The 10,372-nt window shown below is 32.9% G+C and overlaps 1 long non-coding RNA gene across 1 annotated transcript; it reads left to right on the plus strand.

The window, feature by feature from the left end:
- Positions 1-3,850: 3,850 nt before the first annotated feature.
- Positions 3,851-10,372, plus strand: LOC128092752 (uncharacterized). The gene is made up of 2 exons (XR_008211975.1): positions 3,851-4,055; positions 4,120-10,372. It is a non-coding gene; the product is annotated as an uncharacterized LOC128092752 (long non-coding RNA).

Here is a 10,372-nt window from a genome sequence, read left to right on the forward strand (position 1 = left end):
GGAAAACGGAATGCATTTTCGGATTCTTTGGACAATTTTCCACTAGGAGAAGGTTAAATAAGTTTGTAAATAATAAATAATATGTGTTTTTGAAACACAATTTAAAAAAATCTTCAAATTTATAGGCAATTTCAGTTGAACAAATTTCATGTAAAATGTGAAAACTTGTGATTCGTGCTTCAAATTCAGTATAAAATGCAATATAAATTGATTATTTTATAAACAAAACTAGTTTTAACAAATTTCAGGCAAAATTCCTGCTTTTCAACAATTTTACCTAAAATTTATATGTATTTTGTTAAAAGCTTATAAACTTATTTAACTAAATCTAAACATTGTTTTTTTTTTCTTAAAAACTATATCAGCTACTTTAGTGATGGTACATTTAACGTACAAATAAAGTTTGAACATCTTAAATATGATTTTAACAAGAAAAACTATGACTATCAAAGTCACCCCGGAATTAAAACTAAGAATTTTTAACGTAACTATTTTTCTAAACACTATTGAAAAAACTTTTCTTTTCCAAAATAGTGCATGTACTTTGTGTGGCCTACATGTTTTAAAAATAATAATCTTGAGAAAAACCTTACCTGTTGGAAAATATTCTAAAACCAAATTGAAATCCTATCAAAATCACCCCGATTTACGGTACTTGATATTAACATTTTTCGGAAATCAATTAAAGCAACATTTGCAATCCTTTGGCTAAAACTGGAAATTTGAGCACTTTCAAAAAATATGGAGCTTTGTGTTTTATTTTGGGTTTCTAAAAACTGTGCAATCATATTCAATATGTGTGAGAAATTGCAGAAACTGGAAGTAATTTTTGAAAAATCATAGCTTTGCGAAAATTTTTAGTATTTTTCTTTTTTTTCTTTTAAAATGTTTTAAAAATATGCATTCCTCAATACATTGCAAAAACTGAAAATTTGAGTATTTTTTTCAAAAATACATAGTTTTGTGAGAAATGGTAGTGCTTTTGAAAACAATGCAATCACATTCGAAATGGGTGCAGAATTTCTGATGACAGACAATTTAAGTATGTTTTCAAAACTTAATAGTTTTATGATAAGTTGTCGTAACGTAAACCGGGGTGATAGGATTTTGATTTATTTTTAAAATATGTTTTAACTACTAAGGTTTGTATCAACATTATTATTTTTAAAACATTTGAATCATGAAAAAAATTCAATTCATGTTAAAAAAAATAGTTGCGTTGAAAGTTCCCTTAGGGCCCTTAGTTTTCAAAATACTTAACTGTTGACGAAATTTTTGATTTGCAAAAAACATTTTTGCGGTGCTTCAAAAATTCAAAATATTTTTATTCCAGCCCAAACATGCTAAATATGATCTTCAATGCAGAAAAATGCGTTTTAAACTGTTTTCAGTTGATTTGACTCAAAAAGTCTTGCCCCCTGACAATATTTTTTTAAAAGACCTTCAAAATTTCAATGGAAATTTAAGTGCAATCAGCTGAAATCAATTTGAAATGCATTTCCTTGCATTCAAAACCATGTTTAACATGTTTGGGTTGATTTAAAAATCTTTTGAATTTTTGAAAATTTTCGTTCTTTAGTATCGCAAAAAGTTGTTTTCGTTGAAATTTTTGTTTTCGTCAATTCTAACATTTTTTGAAGACTTATGATTGCAAAACAACTTAACTAGTGTAAAATGCATTTTAAAACACTTTTTGCATTCAAATGTTTTGTGAAAATATTGAGAATTTTTTTAATTTGCGAATTTTGCGACCTTAAAACTAAAATTAAGTTATCCCTGCCTACTTTCTTACAAAATTGTCGATTTCTCCTTGACGCAAATAAAAGAAGCGAACACATTCAATTCGCTAACCGTTTTAATGCACTAAATTTTCTCCAATAAATATCTCACTCAGAACCAGTTCCAATCCGCAAGACAGTGAACCGATTGAGCATGTCAGGCAAAAAGGCAATAAAAATTAGCTTCGGTATTACCGATTGGTTACCGAAATTGGCATGACAAAAAAAAGCGAATCCGGAAGACGAACCCGTTTCGTTCCGCAGAAAGGGGTTGATAGCTGTGTAACCCCTTTCTGAAATAAAAAAATCACATTTTGAAAAATACTACGCAAGCCAGTGAGGTGGCCTGGGAAAAATCGGAACCGATTGGATAAGCTCTATAAATCGTGTTTGATTTAGTCACCAACCAATTTTATGGTCGCAGTTCGAATCTAGAGAAAACTTCTGGTTTGCACTGAACACGAAATCTGTCGATAACCATGAAATTGGGAGCAGGGCTGCCGATTGATGGGTGATGTCTTCGTGAGTGGTTGCGGGATAGACAGTTAGTTTTTTTGTAATAGTTGTATTATGACGATTAATTTTAAAACTTTGTATGATACTAAAAATGTTTTTAAAACAAATTATCTTTACTCCAAATATCAAACAAGTTGATTTTTTTGCTTCTTAAACTAAAAATTTTCTTGGTGGCAAATTCTGACGCGCAATCTGTCGATCCATCGGCGACTGCTGTTACGGCGCTGCGGTTTTGTGAGCACATCGAACAAAAGCAAGAATTTTTACCACAATTTTTTATCTAATAACCGCGGTTTCCTGTTGTGTAGCTGATATTCGAGTCAGCGAGGGAAGCTAGAGGGAGACGGGTCCGACTTTGGGAGATTCTTTCAGAGTGTTGCTGCACTATCGCCCGATGCGTAGGGTAAATTGGGCGACATTGAGAACTTGTGTTTTTGTTAGATATCGAAAATTTCATATCTTTAAGAAACACAATTATAAAAAATATGACCATATCAGTAGAGATATTTCACTGGTTTCATTTGGCCGATACCCTCTAAAAAACTGCTAAGTCAGCGATTGATTCGCTAAACCAGTTACTTAATTCCCCTTTTTTCCAAATAAATTCCAAAAATTACTTTTAGCTGATAATTTCGCTTCGCCTATTTTCTTTTTTTTTTTGCTTTTTGAGCTGTTATATCGGATTTTTCTGCTACCTCGACATACATTTTAAAAATATAAATCAAATTAGGTCAAGTTAAAAATCAAAAAAAAATATTGAGAAAAAATAAAACTTTACTTAAATTCTAAAACTTATCGAAATTCATATAAAACACACACCATGCACACTTAGATTTTTTATCGAATTCGGTAAAGTTTAACGAATTTTCAACTGCTAAACAGTTCGGTAAACTGAAAACTATCGAATTTGGAAAACTTTCCGAAATTCAGTCATGAAGTTCATTATTGTTCATCGTTCAACCAAAATTCGGCAAAATTTTGTTCATTTTGACAGATGGTTAACCGATCTAAACTTTACCGATTTTTCAACTACAGAATTCGGTAAAAAAATCTAAGTATGTGGAATGAAGGATCACACTTACATATTTTACCAAAATTCGTTAAATTTTACCAATTTTACAACTGCTTAACAGTTCGGTAAACTGAAAACTACCGAATTTGGTAAAATATTACCGAAATTCGGTAATGAAGTTCATTATTGTTCATCTTATATCTTGTTCGTTTTGACAGCCGGTTTACCGATTTAAACTTTGCCGATTTTTCAACTACCGAATTCGGTAAAGAAATCTGAGTGTTTGGTACGTCGCTCTAATTAACAAACAAATTGTAATATAATTAAGATAGGAATGAAAAAAAAAATCAGCTTACATAAATTTCAAAAAAGGATTTTTAACTTATCAACCCCTCTAAAACCCTAAACTTCCCTATAATGGCAGTGAATACCCCAAGCATAACAAAGTACAAGAAGACAAATTTTTCGAGATAAATTTCCATGAACGGCACCACATCATATTTCTCTGAAGCTGCTGCGGTTTCCTTTCAACCGGCAGCTCGTCAGTTAGTCAGTGTCAGACGCTTGTCGGGGCAAAGGGCATCAAGAAATGAAGCATAAACTTTTTATCGCCTTTCGGACAGCCTTTTCTGTAGTTTGTTGCATAAAACCTGCCGTAAATCGCACCTCACTGTTACGCGAAGTCGGGATTAGTGTTCTTGAAACTCAGTCTCTATTCAAACCGAATTCGTCATTATTTCTTTGAAAAAGTTTCGTTTCGCGTTGTTGCGTGATACGCCGGCGAAATAATCACTTCATTTTTTTTCTTTTTAGATATTCACCTGCAAGCTACACGATACCCATTCATTCAAAGTCGTTAGTTTAATTCATATAACACGTACCGTGCCTGCCAACGAGTACTTCACACTCCTCAATGAATTCGTGCAAAGGCAGCAACATATCGCGCATGAATGGAGCCCAAAATTGAGCATCTTTTGTACGAGTCCAGATTTTTTAACCAACTAGAAACGCTTACGGAGGTGATTTGTTCAATTAAAAAGAACAGTACGCGGTCAAATTCAAACAAATTGGATATTTTTGGTGGTACAATAGCGATTCCGGTAATAAATGGCCGCAAAAGGGTTCCTTTCATTCAGAAAAGTGAACAGGATCGAGGAAAAGATTGGTTTGCGAAAGGAGCAAGGTTTTGTTCGTTAGAAGGAAAAAAAATCGTGATATCGGCGTTATGGTAACTTCATTTCAAACATTACAATTGCGTGATGCTATTTTTCAGCCGGTATGTCCTTTTATGTTTGCATTTGAATGTTAGAATCTCGTTTTGGTTTTGTAAATCGGAGAACTTCATCCCCTGATTCAAAATACTAAGTTCCTTTCATTAACAATAAATCGGTGAATTTTATTTAATTCTTGTTGGTCAACATTGGTTTGGCGGTTCCTCGGCCTAAATAATATGACTTGGTTTTTTTTCTTTACGGTTAAAAAAAACAATTTTCGTAAAATTTACCAAAATAAGCATATTATAGAAAAATATTTACACCTTGGTTTTAGAAACCTATTTACCCAATTTTTTATATCATTTTAATCCATTTTTTTATATAACCCTCTAATGCCCATAGTTGCACTAGAACACCACTAAAGTTTTACTTCAAATTTAAATTAGGTACTCGAAAACCATTGAATGAATTGCACTATTTCTTCTTGAACAATGCTACTCGGGATGTTTGCTGCCTCCAATTCAAATTTCATCCAATTTGGAGAAGTAAGTGAAAAATTGCAAGGAAAAACGTAAAAAATCATGATTTTGCACTGGGCGGGAAGGGGTTAAGAAGATTTTGATTTTTTTAAAGCATAATCTAAAGCCCGTACTTTGCCCATGCAGGCCTGATTAAAAAAAAACATACTATTTAATAGTTGATGCTGATTTTCAGAGCCAGAGATTTTTGGACAGTTAAAAAAAGTCATATTTGGGTTTGGTAGAATTGCCAGAAAAAAATAATTGTTGAGAATGATTTCAGTTATGGAGCAACATTTGAAAAGGGCACAAACGCATTTTGGTAGCTGCAAATATTTTCCAGTTTTTCAGAGAACGGACAAATCTTATACGAAACTTCTAGTGTTAAATGATAGCTGGCAAATCCAGCTATTTCGTTACACTTTAAGTTCTGTTCAAAACTTACCTGCGGCTTGGGAATTTGCAATATAGTGCCAGCTGTCAAAATGCTTAGCGACCCTTTTCTCGTGATGGTCCAGACTTGTTTAGATCTGAAAGTTTCATCAAAATATTTAAAGATTTGAGTAAGCTATAAAGATATCATAAATGTTGATAAACTTGTTAGATCTTCATTCTACTGGACTCGTTGCAAATGTGATTACCTTACCTACTCGTTGCAAATGTGGTTCACCTGAACATTATTTTTATCAAAATATCTGAGATCCGGCTTCAAATTATAATTAACTCTTAAGCGATCATAACTTTGAGCCGATTGCTTGAAAATGTTTATTTTCGAAAGTTTATAACATTGCGGGTAAAAACCTTTAAAGGGATCATCCATAAACCACGTGGGCACTTTTTTAGGGATCTATTCAAATTGAACGTAATTTTTCTTCATTAAAATTTTGGCTTGAAAAAGATTCAAAAATATAAGCAAATTCATCATTTAAAAAAAAAAGATCGATGCAAATATTTTTAAAAGATATCTTAAAAATCAGGGATTAAAAATATGTGCAAATGATCAAAGAAGTTTATATATATTTTTTTTTCATTGCAATCGACAAAAACAATTCAGAATTTTCGATTTGTTTTTCATTTTTTAAAAAGTTTTCTCCATCCGTAAAAATAGTAAATGGCTAAATTTTTGTACAATAATGCAGGAAATACTTTACTTTGACTCACAAACATCGAATTGGTGCATAAAAGTTTAATTTGAAGTGATGCACCAGAGCACCATCAGGAAGATGAGCAACTTTTTTTAAAATCACAAAATCTAGTTTTCTTCAAATCTATTGGTTCAGTTGTTTGAAAATGCTTCGAAATGTGTTAAAAACTACTTATTCTTTGCTGTAAGACCATATTTCTGATTTATGAAATACAAATTTTAAAATCTCTGCATTTTCAGGTTTCTTTGATTGGCTCATTCAAAACCCACAAACAACCATTTTCATGAAAAATGAGGAAAATAATAAAACCATCGGTCTAATAACAATGTTTTGTCTTGTTTATGAATAGTCAAAACGTTTATAAACTTTTGTTTTGATAAAAATAAGCTTTTTCTGTAATTTAAAAAAAAAAGTGCTCCTGAATATTTAGTTGCTCATATGCCTAGGTGGTGCTCTGGTGCACCAAATGAAAAAGGTTGAAAAACACTCAAAACCGGTCCAAACTCACAATGTTAATCACAGGGGTTTTTGTCCAAGGTTCAAATGATAGCAAAACATTTTTTGTTTCATAAAATTTTATGTTTGGTAATTTTTACGGGCTTTCGAAAACAGGTCTTATTTATTTCCCTAAAATTAGCCCATTTTTCTTTACATTTCGCACTGTAACTTTGCTTGTGCTTAACCAAATTTGATGCAATTAGGAGAGCTGTTAGTATACATTCTACAGGAACACCTGCAACTTAAAGCACCATGAAAAGTTGTGTTAGTTCCGAGATATTTGAGTTCAAGGTTTTGGTGCTCTGGAGTAACCATGGGCGGGAGAGGGTTAAATCAAATTTACAGCTCCAATACTTCTAACTAACGTGAAATATTCCGAGGATTCCGAATATGACAAAATTGAGACCAAAAAGTGCCGCTATGGAAGCCTACAGGACAAAAACTAACGTTGTAAAATGTTTGATACAGAAAAATCGAAAAACTATGAGAAAAACTGCGATTGGCCAAAAAGTCTTTTCCGTAGGCTTATAGTCCATGAAATTCCCTAACTTTTGACCTATAGGAGTACGGGTGTTGGAGGCTGTTGCAAAAAAATATTAAGGTTTTAAAAAATCCATTTTTAACAGTAATTTGCAAAAGCTATGAGAAAAAATTTAACCAATCCTGGATGTCTATGGCTTATTTTGAAGTGCTTCAAAAGACCTTTCGAATGCATCTAAGAGTTGGAATTGATGAAGTTTTACGGAAATGCGAGCAATTTTAAGATTTTTCATGTTTTTTGGACCTCAAACTTCAATGCCCGTTTTAACCCACTTCCCTTTGTCATAGAGGGCTCATATTTGGCATGAGTTCATCTCATGTATAGACAAATAAACGCTGAAAGTTTCATCCAAATCGGAGCACCTCGATACGACCTGTTACACATTGGTGAAAAACTCGCTCTTAAGTTTATCCTGATTTCCCTTCAGTCGCATGTAAACTAATTTTAATGCAGTCAAAATTACCGATCATGCATAGCGCTGCGCTTCTCAATTTTGCAGCAACACCATTATTTCTAGCCTTACCACATGTTGGAGAAGAAAAAACCCAGAGTGAGAGAGTGGAAATGATGTGGCTTGCGGCTTACCTGCGTTGGTCCCGCGAGACCAAAGCCAAAGCGATTTTAGATTCTAAACCTTCCAATATGGAAGTTACGCACCTAAACTAAACAGTGCAAATTAATGTCACTTTGTCCCATGCGTAGCTATAAAACCCCTCTGGCACAGTTTGGTTTTCCAAACGCAGTGCACAAATAATTAGTCACGTCACGTGCAACATGCAAATAGTGCGAATAGGTGTGAAATTGCAATTTGGTTCGGCGTGATTAGGTGGTGTAGGCAAATTTTTTAAACTAAAATTGTGTGACGCATAATTTCAACCCCTAACTAGGCAGAACCAACAGGGTGGAAAAAAGTTTAACCCGTTCCCTTTGAACAAACATTTATTGAGATGTTAACTATGCTGTCGCGATCCAACCCTTTTTCCCCCTTCCCCGCACAAAGTGACATTTTTTCCGGAACATTATTTATCATTTGCGCATGCCTTAAACCGAAGAACAAAGCATACAATTTAACAGATAAATCCTTTTTTCAGAAGTGAGCAACCAAGCAGCGATAAAAAACCTAAAACTAGCGACATGGAAATCGGTTATCTGCTGTTTGAGAATGCTTGCATATCTAATAGATGGTAAAGGCTTCTTACTCTTTCTGATGCTGATAATGCGTTGAGCAAACACGATAAGCACGCTGCAACGCGCCCGAAACAGTTCGATAATAACTTGTGCACACACAACCGTTTCGGGATTGAAAAAAAAACCTTTCTATAATAGAGATGTAAATTTTGTCGGGGTACGGAATATTAGCGAATATGCAAAACCCCTTTTGTACCGGTGATTGAACCTCGGATGGGATTGGTTAAAAATTAAGAATGGGTGAAATTTTAACGTCTTTTTGTTCCATAATTACACGGTAACCTTACACCAGTTACACCTCTTAATATATTTTGATAATATTGCATTCCATGTTTGCCAAGTAATTCAAATATAAGTAAAAAGCAATTCTATTTTATCTATATTTGACATAACCATAAGATATAGAATTCGACGATTCCTTTTTTTCTACGATGACGTGGTAACTTTACTTTCCACACTTTTTAGTGGACTTTTTATTTCGGCGCTGATTTTAAACTGAAAACAGTTTTAAATGCATTTTCCTGCCTGGTAATCATTTTTAGCAAGACTAAACCAGTTTAAACATACCGTCATCTGGCGCGAAACGGGACATATGGGGCGAATTGGGACAGCTGTTTTGGCCTTGTTACTGCACAATTTTTGGATATGTTTGTTCAGTTTCGGATAGAACAGACACAGAACTACAAAAATCAAACAAAAATTGTGCATCTTTTCCCAATTTTCTAGCCTTTATGTGCTCTAAAAACTGCTGTCCCTATTCAGACTGTAGTCTCGATTCGCCCCAGATGACGGCACCGTAAACCGGGAGAGCCGGGCTTGTTAACTATAATTTAGAAAATGTTAATAAATGGGATTATTTTAATATTCTTTTAAAATGCAATGATTTTCCAATTAAAAATGAGAAACTGTTTGTCATTTTAAAATACAATTTAAATCGATATTTTTTTATAAATAACTTTTAAAGAATACTTGACAACATTTTAACATTTCATCAATTTACCTTTTATTTTATGTATTTTGTTAACATTTTAACAAGTAAACTATGATCAATGATCAATATCAATGTCATTACGCAGATTTCAAAATGAGAAATTCTAACACACCTATCAAATCATTTTTTCAAAAAAAAAGTTCATGCACGTTTGTGAACATTTTCATTGAAATATTGAATCCATGGTCCAGTTTTACGATGCTGGGCAATTCTTTTCGGTTTCAATTTCGGTCATTCGATTTTTTTGTATTTTTTAATCCGGCTGAAACTATTTATGCCCAAAGAAGCCATTTTGCATCATTAGTTTGTCCATATAATTTGCCATACAAATTTGGCAGCTGTGCATACAAAAATGCTTTATGAAAATTCAAAAATCTGTATCTTTTCCAGGAATTTTTTGATCGATTTGGTTTCTTCGGCAAAATTGCAGATATGGATAAGGACTACACTGAAAAAAATATATATACGGTAAAAAAAAATTGGTGATGTTTTACTTCACTTTTTGTTACTAAAACTTGATTTGCAAAAAACACTATTTTTTCAGATATATATTAGGGGACATAAAATGCCAGCTTTTCTGAAATTTTCAGAATGTGCAAAAAATCTTTGACTGAGTTATGAATTTTTGAATCAATACAGATTTAAAAAAAATCGAAATATCGGTCGCAACAATTTTTCAACTTCATTTTTCGATGTTAAATCGAATTTGCAATCAAAAAGTACTTGAGTGAAATTTCGAGAAAGTGAACCGTTTTCAACTTATAGCCATTTTTAGGTAACTCATTTTTTAAATAAGTGCCCATGTTTGCCCACTTTTGAATATTTTCATTCTAAACTAACATTCCAAAACGGCGTAATAATGAATATTTTGCCCTTTTGAAATGTTAGTCTTGATTTTAAAAAAATTAAAATCGAGTCGAGGTTCAAGCCAAAATTCCCAGTGGACATAACGCCATATTTTCATTTCAATT

The sequence above is a fragment of the Culex pipiens genome, chromosome 1 (assembly GCF_016801865.2).
Source record: "Culex pipiens pallens isolate TS chromosome 1, TS_CPP_V2, whole genome shotgun sequence".
NCBI classification, from domain to species: Eukaryota; Metazoa; Arthropoda; class Insecta; order Diptera; family Culicidae; genus Culex; species Culex pipiens.